Source organism: Rhea pennata, chromosome 3 (genome assembly GCF_028389875.1).
Source record: "Rhea pennata isolate bPtePen1 chromosome 3, bPtePen1.pri, whole genome shotgun sequence".
NCBI classification, from domain to species: domain Eukaryota; kingdom Metazoa; phylum Chordata; class Aves; order Rheiformes; family Rheidae; genus Rhea; species Rhea pennata.
Genome location: NC_084665.1, coordinates 43,396,824 through 43,417,771, shown reverse-complemented (window position 1 = coordinate 43,417,771; position 20,948 = coordinate 43,396,824). Strand labels below are relative to the sequence as shown.

Here is a 20,948-nt window from a genome sequence, read left to right as displayed (position 1 = left end):
TCATTTCACTCTATTTTCATCTCATATACTTCCATCCACTTGATTTTGAACTATAGATTTTGAAACTAAAAAGCTTGCTAGCAAAGTGGGGATCATTACCAGTAAAAGGTATTATACCTATCCTCAAACCTTTTTAAAATCATAACAGAATCTACATTTCCTCTCAGGCTTTAATTATGTCACATTTATGGTTTATGCCAATAAGATTTGGAAGAAGAAAACAGATTTGAACTCAGTCAGTGCTGTAATTTTCGTACAACTAGGTAACTGTGCATTTTAGTTGAAAGCTTGATAAACTTAACGTGATATTTTTATTATTATGTCTAAAATTTACCACCGATTTATTGATTTAAAGGAGTTTCAGGTGCATCTTTCTTATTATTTACACTGGAGAGTAGAGTTTAATTTGAGGTCCTGTGCAATGATCTTATTTTTGTATTATGAATTTACTCCATTTCAGATCTTGTGTTCTTGTTGCGTGTGTGCTTCTAGATGTACCTTTTTTAAAGCAAGCAGAAGGAATATCAACACAAAGTATAACAGGCTTTCTATAAAGAATTCCTTAAAAAGGGGCAGTAGTGGTGAAATTCTAAGGCAGACATTTTTTGTAGTTACCAGATTGGTTTTTAACAAAGACTCACCTTTTCCTGAAAAACAAAAATAACAAGCTACCAGTCAAAACAAGAAACCTTCTTGCCGCCTCCTTCTGTAGAATTTACTCTTTGGAAACAAATAAACAAATCTCTTTTTCAATCCATTCAAAACTCAGACTATTTTTGCAAAATACTCTAATACTCTAAGAATTTTTTAGACTATGTGAAGTAGTAAGGTTAAGCACCTCCCAGGTACAAAAATGTCTCCTGAACAAAAAATGTCTTCAAAATTTTGAAGTTTATGAAAAGTTGTAAGTACACAGAACAAGTGATAAAAGCTCAGTTGACACCATGTACTCTGGAATGTGCCTACATGCGATCACTTTTTAAAATGTAATCTGATTTTAAATAAAGACATTAATTAGAGTATATTTGTTGAAGAAGAAACTGGTTCTAGTTTTCTAACAGAGTAAAACAACCAAAACTGTTTTTTTTTTTTTTCCTCACCCTTCTGATTTCTGGCACATACAGCATCACAATTTTGTATTCCTGTAGAATTTTCAAAGAACATGATTATATTGTTATTTTGTGTAAAGTGCAGTTATAAAGTTACATGGTTCGGCCCATAGCATGAGATAACTATCATGAATAATGAGAGTAGAGAAATAGTCACGACCACACAGACTATTACATTTTAACCAAAGTGTCTTTCTCTGCTGATGTGTTACTGAATTATTTTAATTGTTTTATTAAGCGATTTTGAAATAGATAGGATGTAGAGAAAGAGTGGTAACCTGTGCTTGAAACCTTCACCAGCCTTAAAGTGATTCTCTCCTCTGATGAGCTGATGGGAGGCGACCAGCAGGACCATGCGTTCATGCTCTTCTCCTTCAAGAGTGGCCCGTTTCAGAGGGCAGAGGGAAAAGTAGATTCATACTGGCGAATATGTGTAATTGTACTCAGCACTGCTTGCCATTCAAAGCACTGTCTCAAAACATGTTTCTCTGCAAACTGCCCGGCCTTGTTCATGCAGATAGAAAATTGCCAGCTCATCGATGCCAGGAAGAAGGAGGCTTCATTACTGCGGCAAAAGGGACATTTGGTGAAGTCATCAAGCCTGGTTATCTGACCAGAAAATAACATTAGCTTTTGAACAGTGACATCCTTCTTACACATACGTTTGTAACACCATGCTGCTACTACAGTTAATTTTTATGCATTTTGCTTCTCTCATTTTAAGTATTTGGGTTCTTGTTACAGTTTTTTTCTTTGATAGGTGTAACACTTTTTTTTCCTTATTTTAATACAGAAATCTAAAATCACTCCTGCCCCTGCTGCCAACATGAAACCTTGAATCAAATAGGCTTCAATGATTTATTCCAAATTTGCATAAAGTTCTAAACAGTATTTCAACATTTGGAAATATTTCTTTCGGATAACAAGCAGGATCACACAGAACAGCATGACTGCAGTCTGTACAAAGCCCTACAAAGAAGCCCTATAATGAAGAACCGGCAGTGCCGGCAGAAGTCAAGATTTTGTGAGGAAGTCAGGAGGAAAGAGACTCTTTAGGAGGTCCCCATTTGGTTGGACCTTCATCCTCATCATTTGGACCTTGTCCACATCATATTTGCACCAGTCAGAGTCATCTGAAGGAGGGTAAAACCTCAGAGCAACCCCAAAGGAGGTCATAGCAGCTCACTGAATCCTGTTTGAAGACCTGGTGCACCAGGAACAGGCTCAGCATAGATGCAATAAAAAACATGCAAAAAGCACACACCCAGTGATGCCGTTGTGCCTGCCACCTCAAGCGAGCTGGGTGGCCCCAGCTGGTGTGGGGGCATGTGATGGTGTGGCATGATGGAGGTGTCATGTCTGCTCTCATGGGCTCTCTCCCAGGGCTAGCAGCCAGCGCTTTGGGCTGCTTATAGACTTCAGCAATGCTTCTTCTGCTCTTTTGGCTACTTTCAGAGTCATTAAATAAAAATCTCCCACCTCCCTTTTCTTCCTGTCATCACCTGGCTTGTGCAGCCTTCTCTCCTCGTGGCCCCATTTCTCAGCTCACTCTGTTGGCCTGGCCTCTCCTCCTCGCTGCACGGTGTCCCTGGCAGGAACAGTACAGGCAAGAGAAGCAAACTTTTTCTTGTTCTTAGTTGCAGGGGATGGTGCCAAAATAGTTTTGAAAGGCACAGAAGGAAAGAAAACAAAAAAAAGTTCCTTCCATTTTGTACCTTATTGGCACTTATCTGGTAGAAAATGGGTGAAACAAGTAAACAAGTCTGGAAAAAAAAAAGGTATCAAACTCTCTATGGTCTCTACTGAAAAAAAAATACTTTTGTCATTTTAAGTTTTGTAATTTTAGCTTTTCTTGGGCACTAGATGTAGCAACAGAATGAAAAAAATCATCCTGTGAGCCTACTTTGCCAAATTTCACATCCTAGAAGGAGGGGTACTTTATTCTTAAAGCAGAAATTTTGAATAGATAAAGCTTTCTTTCTGAATCTTTGAAAAGAGAAAAAGTCCATTGGCCCACAAACCTATATCCCAAATGACTGAACTAGCAAAGTTATAGGCCACTGGAAAGAACTGTTAAAGGGTTATTTTATTTTACCTATACAAATATTGGTCTCTCTTAAGCACAAGCCTTTATACCTGTCCCGTCTACAAAAAAAGATAGGCGATAATGAGTTTCAGAGGACAATGTTCTACTAAAGTCTATCAGGTACTTAATCTGTGATTTCTCTTTCATTTCTTATTCTAATTCTTATTCTAATAGAACAAAACAAAATTACATGGTTCTTCAGACATCTACCTAATGCTTATGATGTGATTATCCCTGCATATAAATTATGTCCTTGCTTGGTTTTTTGGAGGCTTTTTTAATATCTGAAGGTTATCCCTTAGGTCGTAGCTTTTATACGTTTAGCATAAGCCTTTAATCTCACTTTAATGACTTTTGTGTGTAACTTATCCTCATAATTATTACTAATAAAGCTACTACATAGCAAAGCACAGTACATCTGGCAGTATCAGAATTCTTTATCTTATTTGTTTATATCTTATTAATAGAAAAAGTATTGCTTATCTCATGTTAACCCTGAAAAGAAAGGTCCTTCTAGTCCATATTGTAGCACAGAGAAAGAGTAACACAAAGACTATTCAAATGTGGCTAATAGCATCTTGGTTAGGGAAACAGTGTTAACTGGGGGAAAGAATTGCTGATTTTCTGTTGTTATTCTTCGGGGTTAAGTTGCAGAAATAAGTTATGCTAAAATAGTAATAAAAATATTTCTTTAAAGTAGAATTTTATCACCCATATAAAATCATTAATATAATTTGACTATCTGGGGTTTATGCAATGTTTACGTACACCTTAATAATAGAAGGCATCTGCTGAAGTAATTTACTCAGCAATTTAGAGAGTTGCATTTATTGTGAATTGATGAATATTCTGTTACCTCAAGGCCATTTTAACTTCTTATTTGTTCTAGCAAAATTACTTGTTCCTTAGCTATTTTGCAATACTCTATTATCACAGAAAAATAAATGTTGAAGCTTTCTAACACTCTTCTCTTCCCATTGCCCGTCACTTGCATCCTGCTTTCAAGACCCTACTTCCCCACAATTCTTTTAGCCATGAGAAGAGAATTTGCTGACTAGGCATCTGCTGCCTCCGCTCTGCCTTGTGCCATCAGAGAAAATGCTCTGACAAGTGCGACAGCTGGCTCCCTTCCCCAAGAGACAAAAAGAGCCATTTTCCTGGTGCCTGTATTCCCTGATTTGAATTTCTATTCCTCCTTCTCCCCAAACCTGCTCTTCTAAACAGGCAGCCTGCGAACCGCTGGAGCATTGCTGGTGAGCTTCAGCGTGAAGTAACACTTCAAACGTTGAGTAGCTCATCCGTGTAACACACAAGGTAGACTGGAGGGGTACGGCATCATCACTTCTCAACTTCTTCCCACTGGGTTTTTAAAACATTATTATTTTTACTCCAGTCTTATTCTATTAGAAGTGCCATACATTCCTGGCTTTAACCTCTGACTGTAAGATCCCACAGTCTTTTTGGCTGATGTCTGACTGCACCATTGCAAGTCTACAAATGCTGGCCATTTTTCAGCTGGTAGTAGGTATGGGTTAGAAAGAAGCAGTGCTGATGCACAAGAGAGTTGAGAGGTCAGTACCTGTTTTATTGCTAGTCAGCAGAACATATCTGACCTTCCCATGCATCTCTGAGAGAAGGAGTTCCAGGGAAGTTTGTTTTGCCAGCAATTCTCCAACTCTGTGTCTGCAAATTCCTTCCAATTTTTCAGTAACTCACTTTTTCACACTTCCTTTAGTGAGTTGTTCTTGAGTTTAGAAGACGCATATAAGAAGTTCTACCCTAAAGAGCTGCTATTTTTTTCTTATTTTATTTCTCTGGGTGGAGAGGAAAGGGTTGAGCATTTCACATCTGCATCTGTCGGAGGAAAACATGGTGAAAAATCTAAAGCCCCAGTGGAAGCAACTATGTACATGCCCATAAGGGAAACTATAGCTAAGGAACACTAGACAAACACATTACATTGAAAGTTGCCAGATACCTCTAATATGAAGAAAGAAAGTTTAACAGTTTTAATTATTTATAAGACCATGATTAATGTCAGTCCATGCATGGCAAAATGGTCAATTATTGACCACTTAAATTACCTTGTATGGTGACACTTTATTGTGTAACCCACAAACTCTGAAGTTGCTACTTTTTTTCGTGTTCTTGAATCTAAACTTTGCTCCCAATAAATCAGGCTTGTTTTTATATTTTATAATCCCAATTAGTGTCTATAATGGGTATTTGCTTCACCAACTTGGGTGTCCTACATACCAGTGAAGAGGAAGATGAATGACCCTTCGGGGGAGGTTAAAAACAGAGTTTGAGTCATCCCTTTACTTCTGAATCCAAGTGCACATAGCTGGTGTTGACATGCATTAAGGAGGAGATGCCATGAAGCTGTTCCAGCCTCATTTCTCCCAGGCAGATTTTGTTACAACGCAATATAGGTGGTATTTCAAGCTTTATTTATTTTTTCCACAAGTGATGATGCAACCGGCATAGTTAGAGGTTTCTTATTAATTAACACTAGGTCATTAAAGCTTTATAACTGCTCTGTAGGCACACGCTGAACGCAGCCGTTCGCTGCTTTCTTTGAGTAAGTAGACCAAAGGAGCCGTGCTCTGTTCTCAGGCTTCATCTATGGTCAATCCCAGATGAGGAAAGGAGTCATCTTCTTTTGGTCTTATTTTTTTAATTAACTGTTTTTGCTTGATGATTATCCAGTAGCACAAATTCTGCTCAAACTGTCAGTTTTGACTTTATTCATTACCCTGTACTACGTGGGCAAAAAGTGACAAAACAAGTTCTGAAAAAGTCAAATTTGGTTTTACATGGGCCATGTAGCACTACAGCACAGGAAGTTTCCTAAAATATATTTGGTTCGTAAGAACATGAACATGTGAATGCTTGATTTGCAAGCAATACTAACTGCTATTCACAGGGTTTAAATGTATTGAGAAACACAATTTTTGGCATGTGATATTTATCTCCTTTCTGTTACTCATATTGTTAAAAAAATAAAAAGCTCTAGTGAGACATATCCAAAAATATATATATTTTTTTCTGCAAGGTGGAAAATAAACATAAAGCTTCTCCTTTAGCATGAAAAAAAAAAAGAATAAGATAGTTTAGGGGAGAGAGAGCAGAGATGCTCTTGACCTTCGTCAGGAAATAATTATTTAGAGACCTTATAGTAACGTTAAAGTCAGTCTTTTGACTTCTGTAGCTCATAGAAGTGTTATGCAGCACAGAGCAAATGTCACGTTTCCATTAGTATTTTCTCAGGACAGAGCTCTCGCACAAGAACTACATTACCGCTACTTCTTCACTGGGTCTCTTGTCAATGGAAAAGAGCAAGTGGCAAAGGAAGTTCACAGACAGATTTAGGAGGAAAAGCTACTTAAAATTATGCATCTGTTTAAAATTATATTTAGATGATGTTAAATCTACAATTTATTACTATGCATATGCATGTAAGAAGCATTACTCAGAATCTGTTGATGTGGACTGACATGTTGATTCCTCTTTTCAGTATCTGTACGGTGGCAAAACAGGGTGGTTTCCCACAAAGAGCTTCAAAAGCATGCCCACAAATCTAAACATAGCATTGTGAGGCTTCATGCAGACCTGAAATAAATAACCAAAATGTAGATGCAAACTATAATTTTAAATGGAAACTGAGGAAAATGTTCATTAATATAGTTTTAATAAATACTCAGCAGAAATAATAGATACCACTGGTGGTATCTCTAATATAGATACTGCAATACTCTGCAGTCCCACTTAAATTTCAAGCCAATTTGACATTGTTCATCAGTGCTTGGTAATTAAAAATATTATTTTAAAATAAATTAAAATGTAACAGAGTATTGAAGCTTTGGGGCAAATGACCTTAATTTCATTGCAAACACTGAATGAGCATATAGTGAAGTGGGGGATTATTGTGGAAAAAAGCAATAAAATGATGCAGGGGAGATGTAACTTATGCTTCATGATCTTGTTTTCATTATTAGAAGTATTCAGAGGTCCCAGGTGAATACTCCTTACTTCCTGAGATTGAAAATCTGTTGTTTAAAAAGCTAATATTAGCCGATTCCTTGTGATTTTTTTTTGAGCAGTGTATGCTACCAGATGCATTTTTAATTACCCAGACTCCTAATGTAGCTTAATTGCCTTCATTTTTTGGACATTTGTTCTTTTTGGAAAATAACATTTTGATGGAAAATCATATTCTTTGGTATGAGTAGTGGGTTTGTCGTTGGAAGCATAAGCTGCATTGGTTACCATTTGAAAATAGGTCAGTGGCTAATCATAGCATTTATATCAAGACCAAAGGGCACTTTATCAGTACTCATTAGTCATTGTGGTTATAAGGTCTCGCTGTTAAAACAATCTTCAACGTTTCAAGCAATAATATAGTATTGCACAATTTTAAAATATTGCATATTCATAACATTAAACAAAGTTTGATTAAAACAATAATTACTGTTGCCAGGGGCCAAATTTTCAGACATTTGGATGCGATCCAGTTTTGCTCATTATAAGGGGACAAATCCATTCATTTCTCTTTCTGCCATACACAATTAATATATTGTTATTCTTGAATGTGTTATAATAATCAATTACTATTTAGCATTCCATTAATGCAAATCTTAGCATAACTAAACCTAATGAGAGAATTAATTTAAATAATGGAAATTGTATAAATAGCAAGCAGTTTGAACATAGTCAATGATTTAAAACAAGCCGTACATTTTATCGTGAAAGCTATTTAGCACTGGTGCACATTTACACAGTGTGTTCTGCTTTACACAGCTAGTAGCTGGCAACGCTGCTGTATTTTTGTCTGTTGTCTATTTGTTACGTTATACCAGGTAGCAGCAGCGCTTTCTACTAATTTGGAGAACCATAATTGCTCAGGAAACAGGGCCAAGAATTGTGCTTAGAATTAGAATTACAGACACATAAAATGTTTTCATCAGTGATACCTGTTGATGAATGCCTTGAGCAAATAAATATGTGTGAGGGCTGTGTGCCGAGTTTCTGAGCTGTCACTGCAGCCCTGACTGCGTGAATGAACCGTGCACCGCGTTGTCCTTGTAGGTGAGGGGAATTTGAACGGACTTGTGTAACCTGATAATAAAGTGTGTGAATGACTCGTGATTTTGATGTGCATAAACTCGGCATTTGGAATGAACTGTTCATGATTAGCCTTTCAGTGGTTGCAAAATGCACACAAAATATGTGTGGTTTCTGATTAATTTTCAGTGCTGTTTGCTTGTTAGAAAAACTTAGACTAATTTAAGTAGCAGCGTAGACTTTGCTAGAGAACCATGTGTGTAAACTACTTTGGTCATTAATGATCACTTCCTTCAAAGCAGCTTTGCTAATGAAGTCAGTTGCTCACTCACCTCCCATCCTGCATTAGCTGTACAGTGCATTCGAGAAATCGTCCTTTCTTAGAGCTGCTTCTGTGGAGATTGCAGCTCGGTGTAGAAGTTGTCTGAAAGCTGTTGCATGTTTTTAAGGAGGTTTCCCTCCTCCGTGGAGACTCTGTGGCTCAACCGGTATTTCGGTTACCTGCCTGTCGGTGAGCGTGCAGCCCAGCCTGCTGGAGGTAGTTGCCTGGACCCATGCTGGAGCACCCCCGGCCATGCTGGAGCCCGTGTAGTGCTGAGGTGTAGGATGCCCTGCCGTGCCTGTAGTTGTGTCTGTGACTGTAATTGCAACCAGGTCGCTTGGGTCCAGCTGTGAATTTGCTAATGAACTCTCCCTGTATGTCTGTGCTGCCTCAGTGCTGGGGCACTCAAGACTCTGGCTCCAGCAGGCAGATTTTGTTGTTTGCATTTCAGATTTATTTTTTCCTTTTTGAAAGCATTTCATAAAATATTACAATTGTTGTTGTGAACTAAATCTAAGTTGTTACAAGAGTCTTATTGGCTTAGAAGGCTGAGATTTAGTACTTTTCACTGACTTTTGGTAGTTTCCTTTAAAAAAACCTTGGTATTGAGAGTACTACTCTTTTGCACTTTACCCGCTTATTCAAAAAAATATAATTATATTCTTCCTCACAGGAGTAATTTTTCTTTTGTGTTCTTAAGGTGTCTGAAACAGGAAATCTTTTTAATTTCAAAATTATTACATTTCTTGGGCAGTCAAAATACCACAGAAAGGCGAAAACTTCTGTTATTTTGGCTCTGTAGATATCTTCTTGAGTGATTAAGGCAGGCAGCAGAAAGTCTAAACTCCAGGTTCAGTTCTCAGCTGGTCTCTAAAGCATCCTTAAGAATAGCAGGGAAATCTTCTCATGCAAGTCCACCCTCTTGAATGGCCAAGCCCTCAATCATCTGATTAAATGATAGTTAGGGGGTTCTGCTAAAGTCTGACTTCACAGCTGTAAGTCAGTTCCCTCATATCTGAGATGTGGTGATTGATTTTGTGAATGTAATTAGTCCGCTGAAGTCAAAATCCAGTGTGTTTGCTTGAGCTGTGAGCTTACCATAAGTTACTATAGTGCAGTTATTTAGAAATGTGTAGTAAGTTCAGAAATGGTCACAGAATCACAGAATCAGTAAGGTTGGAAGGGACCTCTGGAGATCCTGTAGTCCAACCTCCCTGCTCAAGCAGGGTCACCTAGAGCATGTTAGACAGGGTTGCATCCAGGCGGGCCTTGAACATCTCCAGAGAAGGAGACTGCACAACCTCCCTGGGCAACCTATAAACCTGTCAACATGACTGCAGCAGTTACCTGACCAGGTCCTGCTCCTTGTTCGCGTTGACTGCTTTCTGCATCTTACGGAAGAATATGTGATGGTTGTGAAGTTTCTGGGGAAGAAACTGCTTTACTGGAATGGGGAACGTGTGCTCATAGATTCTTGGAGTTCTCATCTTAATTTTATGTCTTTTAAAGGAAACAGCTTGGAAACTAGACAATTGTCTCTTCACAGTTTCCTTAAAACATACAACATACAAAATTAATTTTTTTTGTTCTTTAAATTTTTTATTTGTTTGTTTGGTTGGTTGGTTGGTTTTTTTTGGTCATTTAATCATCTGGAAAATCTGGAAAGAAGTCCTTGAATGAAGTCTAAGAAAGGGAGAAAAGTAGGTGAAAATTGTAATTTTATGATTACTTACTTCAGAGTCTTGACAGAGATGCTGCCCTTTCATAAATTCATCATTGAAAATGATGAAACAAAAGTTATTTGAGTAACAAATAGATCACTTTGAATATATTATCAAAGTATTGCTTTTTACTGAGTTTATCTGGAAAAGATGAGAAGATTATTTGCAAGACCCCAAATGACTATATCAAATCTGTTTCAAATATTTCACATTTGTTTTAATTTTGTCTTTGTATGGCCTTATATATTGGAAGTTAATACTATATTGTACATTGGCATGCTATAAGAAAGCTGTGAACTTGCAGTCTTGAGTTAAAATATGAGTTTATTTATATAAATGCCATTTTCATTAAAAAAAAATAAGGACATAGTTGATATATATTTCAGTAGTAACAGAGCTAGGCTAAGCAGTTTACCTTCCTCCCTCTTTTTGCACCTCTGCCTGCACTCTCTCATCTGTTGCACCAGCATTGCTGCTTTGTAGCCAAGTGACAAACTGAGTGGGGAAACAGATCTAACTTAAAAAAAAAAAAAAAAATGTTTCTTACAAGTTATTTTTCAGTTGGACTAATCCCCCAATTGAATTCATTTTTGCTGAAAAGGATGTGAGAAAACAGGAAGCAGCAGGAATAAGTAGCCCCATGTAAGATCTGCCTGAAGTTGATGAATAGCTTGTCTGTATTTGAAAATACATAGTTGTGTCCTTGGAAAATCAGTGTTAGAAAATGAGTATAGGAAAGTATTTATAACATTGCACACATCTAAACCAGCAATATGGTAATAGAATGTTTTTTCCTAAGTGTATTTGTGTTAATTTACATTCATATCTCCATCAGACTGTGAGAAAATATTGTCCAGTTCTGGGCTCCCCAGTACAAGAGAGACATGGAGCTACTGGAGAGAGTCCAGTGCAGGGCTACAAAGATGATCAGAGGGCTGGAACATCTGCCCTATGAGGAACGGTTGCGAGAGCTGGGCCTCTTCAGCCTGGGGAAGAGGAGACCGAGGGGGGATCTTATCAATGTGTACAAGTACCTGAAGGGCGGGTGTCAGGGGGACGGGGGCAAACTCTTTTCAGTTGTCCCATGTGACAGGACAAGAGGCAATGGGCAGAAACTGAAGCACAGGAAGTTCCTCCTGACCGTGGGGGGGAATTTCTTCCCTGTGAGAGTGATGGAGCACTGGACCAGGTTGCCCAGGGAGGTTGTGGAGTCTCCTTCTCTGGAGATCTCCAAGGCCCACCTGGATGCAACCCTGTCTAACATGCTCTAGGTGACCCTGCTGAGCAGGGAGGTTGGACTAGATGATCTGCAGAGGTCCCTTCCAACCTTACTGGTTCTATGATTCTATGTTTCTGTGATTTAGGATGAAAATTAAGAATTATTTTCTCTTGTAAAATACATCTGGATAAGATTTTGTTGAAGTAGGTTTGTGTGATTGAGTTTTGTCTTAAAAGCTGGAGAATGTATGTATTACTTGACTCAGAATTGCTAAAGTCTATAATTGAGCATTTCTTACAGATTTTTAGAGAAACAGGGCAGACCACGAGGGTAAAGTGTTAGGAACACTCACATAGCTTCCCTTGGACTATTAACAGCGTTTAGACATAGGATTTAAGCACAATAAGGGATAAAAGAAAGATGTGGTTGATGCAGACAAAACCAATCTATGCAAAAAGAAGGTCACTCATTTTAATTGTGTTTTTCTCATTAAAACTGAAAAGAAAATAGATTGTTTAATGTTTGAGATCTGTACAGTTCTCTGGCGAATATAAACGCCACTCTAGAGCGATTTCAAAATTTCATCTGATTAAAATATATTTTGGAACGGCATGATTTTAAAATGCTCCATTCAAGACCAACCCACAATGTTTAGATCATGCATTTCACTTTGGTCTTGAATTCATATTAACCTAAAATTTAAAATTAAATGCAATTGAAATAAAAAGTATTTTTTTGAGATAAAATGCTTAAATCTGAAAATATTGAAGCAGGATGCTTCAAGATTGTTGAACTCTCCCATCTCTTTCTGCTTCACAGTAAAAAATAAACGTGTAACATTGTCACAGTTTGAGTCAGTGTTTTTTGTTTAAGTAGTTGCACTTCTAGGGAATATAGGGGAACTGTGGGAAAATGATTCTGTGAAAGTTTTTTTTCCAAGAAGCTCTACTTCAACGTTTCAATAAGTAGCACTCAATTTTCACTGTTTCAGTGTCTGATTATCTTTTGTGTTCTTTTTTTTTTTAAGACCTTGATGGTTATGGCAAGATATTTCGGCAGTGCATCATACAATGGACTACAAGTTGGATGATTTACAGTCATCTGAAACATGATATATACTTCACCTCTTCCTTGTCCATGGTGAGTTTTGTTACTATATTACATACCTTGTATATACTTGATATTTACTTCAGAGAAGGAACTAAAAGTTTGTGAACATTAGATGATGTTCATATTGTTTACATATATACTGGCCTGGAGTTGTTAGTTTACTGTATACATAGAAAAAAGATCTTAAGCTTTTTGATAATGTTTTAAAAACTGATAAAAAATCATCTTACAAAAATTTACTCTTTTGAGGATGTTTTGGGAGCTGTACAAAGATCTTTATACTTACCTTGAACTGTTGTCATTCTCTTCAGCTGGAAGGCATCTTCCCCTCAGTGTACAGTGTTTTAGTCCCAGTTAGATTCTGTCCAAATGTCTTTTCTGATTTTTATCAGACGAACCACAATGCGTTTAAGAACAACAACAACAAAAAATTACTAATACTTAAAAAATTTAATTCAAACCACAGAAAAATATAATAACTTGGAGAAACTATTTAGAAAGAAAAGATTTTCATTTCATTTTTGAACTGGTTTTATATTTTTGTGTCCGCAGTTAATCTGCTTATAGTACTCTAGGCGATGCTGAGTATGGTATGAACAATAATATTAAAAGCAAGCTTCCTGTAGTATAACTGAGCTATCACTTCTGATTTACACACTGTCCAGACATGTAATAATGAGATCCAAAGTACTAGTTGTTCATTTCGCTAAACACAAGTTAAACATTGACAAACCAAATTTGGATATGAAAATGTTCCACTGATTGCTATTTAGCACACCAGAAACAGCAGGTCATTCTCCTATCCAAATACCAGTTTAAGCATTAGAGGTTAAAATCCCTACAGTCTTGCTTCTCCTTTTTAAGGATTTTGACATGGCTCCTATGCCAAAGTTTGTAAGTCTACTTGTGAACAGTACTGGGGTTACTGGAGTACTGGTTGACCGCTGTTGGAATCTCTATGTATGTTACGTCTGTGACTAGGGTTCAAGTTATAAGAAAAGATCTGACATGTCAACATGAAAAGCATCTTTCTTTTTCCACTCATGTTCTGGATGTCAGCATTGTTATTGTGGAAGGTAATCAAAAGTACAGATGCAAGCAGGGAGAGAGGCAAGCATTCAGAGCAGAAGAGGCAAATTAATGGCATTAGTCAAAGTTATTCTTATGCTGCACTTAAGTACTGTAATGAACAGAGACAGAGACAATACAGTTTCCAGAGATGTGTTTGCACTTGATAATGAAAAGACATGTTTAAATATCCTGTATTAATGGACTGGGATATTTGCCAGTGAAACTGGTTACTATTATTTTTGATGGAAGTTAAGTTATTTACATAGTGCAATGCACAGATATATAGCACATCTTTTTCATCCATCAGAGGGCATCTTCTGCCTGCTTGTCCCTCGTCCAGTCCATCCTCCTTTTCATTTCAAATGAAGTATCTCCCAGGTACTAACCACGCTACTCTGAAACCAGGGAACCAGGTAAATAGCAGAAAAAACATTACATCACTTGTTTCCACTAGCAAATTATTAAGCAGAACGATATTGCTTGATGGGTTATCTAGCACCTGTTGATTCTGTGAGTCAGTTCCCCGGGCAGTCATTGAGTCCTGCGTTGTTCGCTAACCAGGCTTTTTATTTGTCAAATTAGCTGACTTGCTTCAGAGAATTGACCTTTTCTTTTCTCCTCTTCCTTACCAGCAATGTTCCATACATTTCTGAGTCTGTTTTTTGCAACCTGAATGTGCACTGATTCATAATGAAATAAGGATCATGTGACAGTTGGTGGAAGAACTAATTTCACTAAACGGAGAAAAGGTTGTCTGTCCTGTATGCATAAACACTGCAGGATTTTGTCTCCTTTTGCGGAGGTCTGCTACAGCAAAATTTGCAGCAACTACTCCCTCTGTCCACTCTCATGAGAACAGAATCAAGTCCACACTGCTTCCTTCATGACCAAACTAGAAAGAAAAGCATGATGACATCTTTAATGTTTTTTTTAGTAAATGTTGCCATTTTGCATTACCCTTCCAATTAGAAAAATGGCAACATATTCATTAAAATTGCTCCTCTTTGCAGTTAAAATCTTCAAGCAAAGAATATGTGAATGTGAAGGAAGTCTTTGTTACCATGTCCTCTTGGGAGACTCGTGTAGTCTCTCAAAAGCCTTGAGCGTTAGCTACTGCTACTCTCAAAACAGATTAAATCTAATGTGGATATTAGGAAGTAAATGGAATGTCAGCACACATCACATGAAACCTATAGGATTTTTTATACAGAAATGGCTTTATTTATCAAATCCAAACCCTACAGCAGAAGAAAGGATATTCAAGACAGCAGTATTTATTTTGAGTGTATATAAAAAAAATAATAAAGAATTCTCATTTGTTCCCAATTATCATTCTGCATTAGCTAGAACAGAGAAATCTACTGCAGAAAGATACATTCAGATGGTTAAGCCAGGCTTTTAGAGAAGCATCCCAATGACGGTGGGATAGAAAGGTAAATGCAATGTTTACAAGTAAGGAATACTGGAAATGCAAAGTTGTGCATAAGCCCCTTTATTCAGTGTTTTCTCTGTCTTTGTTCTGCATTGGACCAGCTGATATTAACGCTGACAGTATTTTTATCACCAGAAAGTAAATCCAGCTGCACTGAGATTAAAAAAAAAAATGTTTTGAAAGTTGCATACATAATGTTGAATTGTCTTCTATATATTGAGAAACTCTACATGGTATTCTAATATTGAACAGATTCTTTTAAAGATATTGCATGTGTAAAGTCAGTACAGAAGGATGACAAAGAAGCTATAAAGAGCAGATGCCAGATGCTGCTTTGGAGACATTTATGGTACTTAAAAAGAGAATATAGAAAACATTAAAGGTCAGGATATCTACAAACAAGATAAATGGCTCAGACCATATGTTAAGCTATAAGAATAACCAAGGAATTCTTAGTACATAATCACATCAATTTACACTGAAGGTATACTGACAATAAGTCTAGAAAGCTCGGTAAGAAACTGTAGCAGGTGTCCCAGCATCCTAATACCTACTAGCTGTTATTTCCTGAGCATCATGCATTATGGACAGCAACTTCTAGGGACAGCATCAGCAACTTCTAGGTAATGTTATAGTTCAATTGCCATGTTAAAAAAAGCAAGCAGACAAAAACCAAGCAAAACTGGGAGGAAGTCTAGCCCTGGAACTCAAATTTCATATGCATTTTTCAGCTCAAAGCAACCACTATCAAAATCATGTACTGAAATGTCCTATTTTAACACTAATGGAAAGTATGGGTTTTGCATGTTTCTACTTCTGAACTCTTAGTTTTAGCCTCTCCCTGCTAATGGCTCATCACAGTTTACAGACGTTGTAAGTGAAATGTTCCATTTTAACTATAAATCATCATTAGTAAGTATTAAAAAATCAATTTTGATTATTATTTCCACTGCTTGCTTATTATTGTAGAAATTGAGGGATCTGCACACTTCTACTTATTTCACTTAGGCTATTGGTCCACTAGAGCTAACGCAGATATGTGTCCCCAGTCTGGGTACATTCTTCCTGCCGCGCTACCTACTGCCTGTATTGCCTGAGTTTCATCATGAGTTTCATTTGGATGCCAGAACAAATAGTAGAAGAGGAACACCGAAAGAATCGGAATGAAACAGGGAGCCTACCAATGCATTATTTATGAAAATCACAATTCTACTGAGATACATCTTGAACTGAGATGCCTGCAGCTAATAAACAGAAACAAATGAGTAATTGTTAGTATTTTTCTAGAAAATTCCTGGTTTGGGTAATTTTAAATTAGGTTCTTATTGCTGTTTCAGTATATTCAAATAAAGTAAGAACTCCCTTTACCTTTTCATTTTGCATCTCTCATCTCTGCACTTAATTTTAAGCAGATACTATGATCCAGGGGGACTGCAGTATCTTAAGAATCTTGAACAAATTATTCAGCAAAAGTTTCAAAAGCTACAAAGAAACTAATCTCAAAGTTATCTCTTGGTTAAGGAGAGTTCAGTAACCTAAGAGGCATTATCCCTGATGTACTAAAGCTAATAACTCTCTAGTTGTAGAGAATCTTGACGAATGAGTCTATCAGGATGCTATGATTGATACCTCAGTCAGAGGATCAGTGAATCGTTTTATTTCCTCTTGAATAGTGTCATTGTAATGTGAGCACAATAAGATTTGGCTTTAAATGGACTACTGCAAGAGATTTCTTTATCTGAATGAAGACACTACAAATATTCTGGCTTTTTATAGGTTTGAATTTACATATATTTTTCTTCTAAATTCATGAATCATTTTCATTATGCAACTCCTACCTTTTTTACATTGAAAAAGTTAGTAGATAAGTAACACAATGCTTAGAATGAGGAGAGGCTCTATGCTAATGTTTCTGATATCTTTAAATTCTATACTCTTTCATAGCTCAAGGCTCTTAAAGAAAGTGCTTTGAGTAAAGCTTCAGCAAACTTGTTTGAAAATATGTCCAGTGAATTAATTTTAATTTTTATCTTTTCAAGCATACTGTAAAGGATACAGACTAAGGGCTTTCCAATTTTATTAGAGTAAAAAATGCCATGTACCAATACTAGTAAAAGGATTGTTTTTTTCCTTAGAACATTAATCTAGATTTTTATCATTTACAGTTAGTGACAAAAGAAAATACTGCCAGTGCTTCATATCTGTTGCTTTTATTCTCCCACTATTAAGATAAAGTTTCCAATGGAAAGACAGTACAGAATTACCCAATCCATTATCAGGTTTATAGAGGAGGATCCTGGTAAACTGAAAGATCATGTGTGATCTCAGAGTTGCATCAGTGATCAGTTGCCTTTTGCACCTTCACAGGACCGGATCCTTCCCTCAAAGCTAGAAAAGACCTTGTTGAACCGCCAAAAATTAATATAACAAATTCAGTGTAAGATCTTTGGGAAGGGAGAGGTGGTTTTATCTTACATAATCTCCGACTAAGTTGTTTTTCTCCATCTGCGTCCTCACTGCCGTGTTCTCACCACACCAAGACCCGCGTGCGTCCGCCAATATCACACATGCGCGGGCAGGAGGCCGACGATGCCAGCGGTCCCTGGCACCCTCTTCGTTGGGGGACACAGACACCCATCTGGGGCCCAAGGAGCTTCTGGTGTCCCCAAACAGCTTGAGTTTGCATTTCCCAATTTTTCTCGCAGAAAAAATTCAATGCAGACTTTGGGGAGGAGTTGGAAAGAAAAGTGTCTTGCTTGGACCAGTGAATAAATTTTTTTTCTGTGATAGTTAGGAGGCCAAGTTCCCTTCCAAATGCTTATTATTTTGGAGGCTTATGTTACATAAATATATATGTTGGAACTCAACTTTCATATGAACAAAGTTACCATGAAATAAACAAGATAACATTGAGATATTTAAAAGCTACAGGGCCCCAGCTGTGGGAGAGGAAAACAGGTCTTCTGTAATCAAAGAAAATAAAAGAATAATAAGTTTCAAAAAAAAAAAAAAAAAAAAAAAGAATTCAAAAGTTTTTTCCCAGTCATCTAATTAATTAGACTAGTCCTGAATGTTTATAAAAGTCACAGAAATGTCAGCGGTAAGGCCCTCTGGAGCGCCATTCCCGCACCCGCCTCGGCCACTGCCCCACGCAGTTGCAGGCACAGCATGGAGCTCCCTGCACACCCGGCCTCCCTTTAAGATAGATGGATTTTTTTTTCATATACCAATGTTATCCTTTAATTTTACCCAACAGCAATGAATATAACCAAGAGACATGCCAGAGTTAAGCTAAATCATTTTAAGACTTATTCAAAAAATAACTTCCCAAAGCACGATTTAGAAAATGAGGAAAAAATCACTGCAATTCTATGACTTCCAACTGATCATATGCATATGTTATCTATATTTCCTCTGACTTTAATTACACTCCTAGCCCGTGTTAGCAATGGGTAGAATGGGGGAAGGGGAAACACTGATTGAAAAGAGCTTCTGCTCTTTTGCTTCTGAAAAGCAATTTACATTTCTCTGCTCAGGGAAACAAAATCTGTGCTTTTGAATAGACTAATTAAGTGTTTGAGAAGAGGAGGAATGAGATTCATAATTTTAGTTCATGCTGTTACAGCAGACACCCACAGTTTAATTCTACACTCATTGCTTTTAGATGAACTATATATTAAATCTGAAAAAAACAATTCAGAAGTTTAGATAAGATTTTTTTTTCTTTTACTGTTGTCACCTAGATATTGGCAATTTGTTACCTTGGATAGAAACATCTCATTGAGATCAAAACTGTGGTTGTAAAGGTAGATTGCTGCAGATTTTTCACAGTAGATCTTAAAGGAAGAGACAGTCATACTTTCTGATATGATAACTCCTGTTCATGGATGATTTTCACCTTGTTAGACTCCCTGCTTATGCTGAAATGTTATTGGATATCTGTCTTTACCATTGAATTATCATATACTTGAAGCAAAGCATCACAAAGTCCTCTAAACTTTGAGGACTATGTATTTTGTGGAGTTGTGTTCTGAGTTTCTAAGGCAAAGAAAATTCATATTTCCTTGACAGATTGTGATTATTGCATGACTTAAAGACTATAGTTGTTGTTTTTCTGTCACCAGAAAAGTTTTTGCAAAAGTTCTGACCGAATCTTGTTTTTCTGTGAGGGTCTTTATTTGATTGACTGGTTCATCTATTGTATCTGCCTATTTGAGTCATCAGAAATATTTGAAGTTGCCTTTCAGATTATTCCTCTTCCTTATTTTTGGAGGAGATATGAGCCAAATCTGCGATTCAGAAGTTTGCAATATTGCGTTTTTCCTAAACAGTGTTTCTAAAGATTTCTAAACTCATATAGAAGGAGCTTCTTTGTTTGAATATAAGTAATGCAAAGTAAACATACCTAATAAGGGACAAGCAGTCAAAGCCTGGAAATCAGTTACTGACATGTTCCTAATCTCTTCAGAATAACAGTTACTTTTCCATGTGTCCTCTTCCTTGTTCTTTTCTAATTGTGATTTTATCCAAAATGATACTGTTACAGTTCTCTTGATGTAGTCTTCATTTTTCCTAAAACTAAATTTCAGCTTTTAATATTTTTCTTTGTTAAATTTAACTTCATCTTTTCAAAAGACAATGCTAGTCTCTACAGCTTTCATAAATATGTTTTCTGACTGCATCTATATGTGTGTTGAGTGCATTTTACTGTGGTTTGTCACAACTATTTTGGCCTGTAAAACATTATGGGTGATAAAAACCCAAACTTTGGGGTTTTTTTTTTTTTTTTTTTTTTTGCTAAATTATTTGCGGAAAATAATATTGCAGTGAATGGAATTGATATCTAAAGTTGTTGTTCGCCATGCTAAAATACTTAAATAATTACTTTGGCTGCATCAGGATACTGGTTTTGAATAATTGGTACCACTGGCTTAATAGACAGGCCACATTTATTATTCTAATCAATAATAGATTACCTCCTGTTTGTTAATATTAATTTGTTGTATGTCATTAAACACATTAAAGACACTGACAGTGTCTTTATATTATGTAGTGTATATGCGTGCACATATATAGACATAAATATATATGTGTGCATATATACATAAAAACAAAAGAATAATTGAAATTAAACAGAAACACTTTTGGAAAGGGATTGTTCAGGGGGAAAAAGAGGATCATTCTCATGTAAGAAGAGAGAAAATTTGGAAAGTAGTTCCTTTCCTTTAAAATAGATGCTATGCCCCTTTTTATTTCAAATACTCTGCTTTATCTGTATTCTGAATTCAGCATTGTGCGTATCTGATTACACAGATCTCTATAGTAAGGGTAGGATTCATCCAGCCTATTTCAGTTGTCAATGGAGAGAGACAAGCAGCTCCAGAAGGCAATTCCTCTCTTACATTTATCTTAGATATTTATCTTGAGATGAGATATATTGCTCCCCAGAGCTGGCTGAACATGCAGTGTTGTTACTTCTCATTTTAAAAAGTGGCCAAGATAAACATGAAGAGCTCAATACTTCCTATTTTTTGTATTTTTATTTTGTTGAGCTGTAACAACTGTATGTCTTTCAAGCACTTCCACTTGTTCAAGTGGTTTCTACATTTTAAGTACCAGAGTCTCTCTTAAAATGGTAGAATCTTTCAAGTTGGAAGATACAGTACTTTAACTGTGGTTATGCAACACAACAGAAAAGAAAGGTCTTGAACTACACCAGTATTTAAACAAAATCTTTTTCTTCAGATTTTTTGTTTGCTTGATGGTTTGACAATCACAGAATTTGCCATGTTGTATACTTCCAGATTCTTTTTT

General features: G+C 36.7%; 1 protein-coding gene across 1 annotated transcript in view; it reads left to right on the top strand.

The window, feature by feature from the left end:
* CHRM3 (cholinergic receptor muscarinic 3) overlaps positions 1–20,948 on the top strand; it is a 263,713-nt gene that overhangs the window by 71,603 nt on the left and 171,162 nt on the right. Inside the window, exon 2 of the mRNA XM_062573655.1 lies at positions 12,549–12,661. The gene's annotated coding sequence lies outside the window, so the exon portion shown is untranslated. The remainder of the gene's footprint in view (positions 1–12,548; positions 12,662–20,948) is intronic.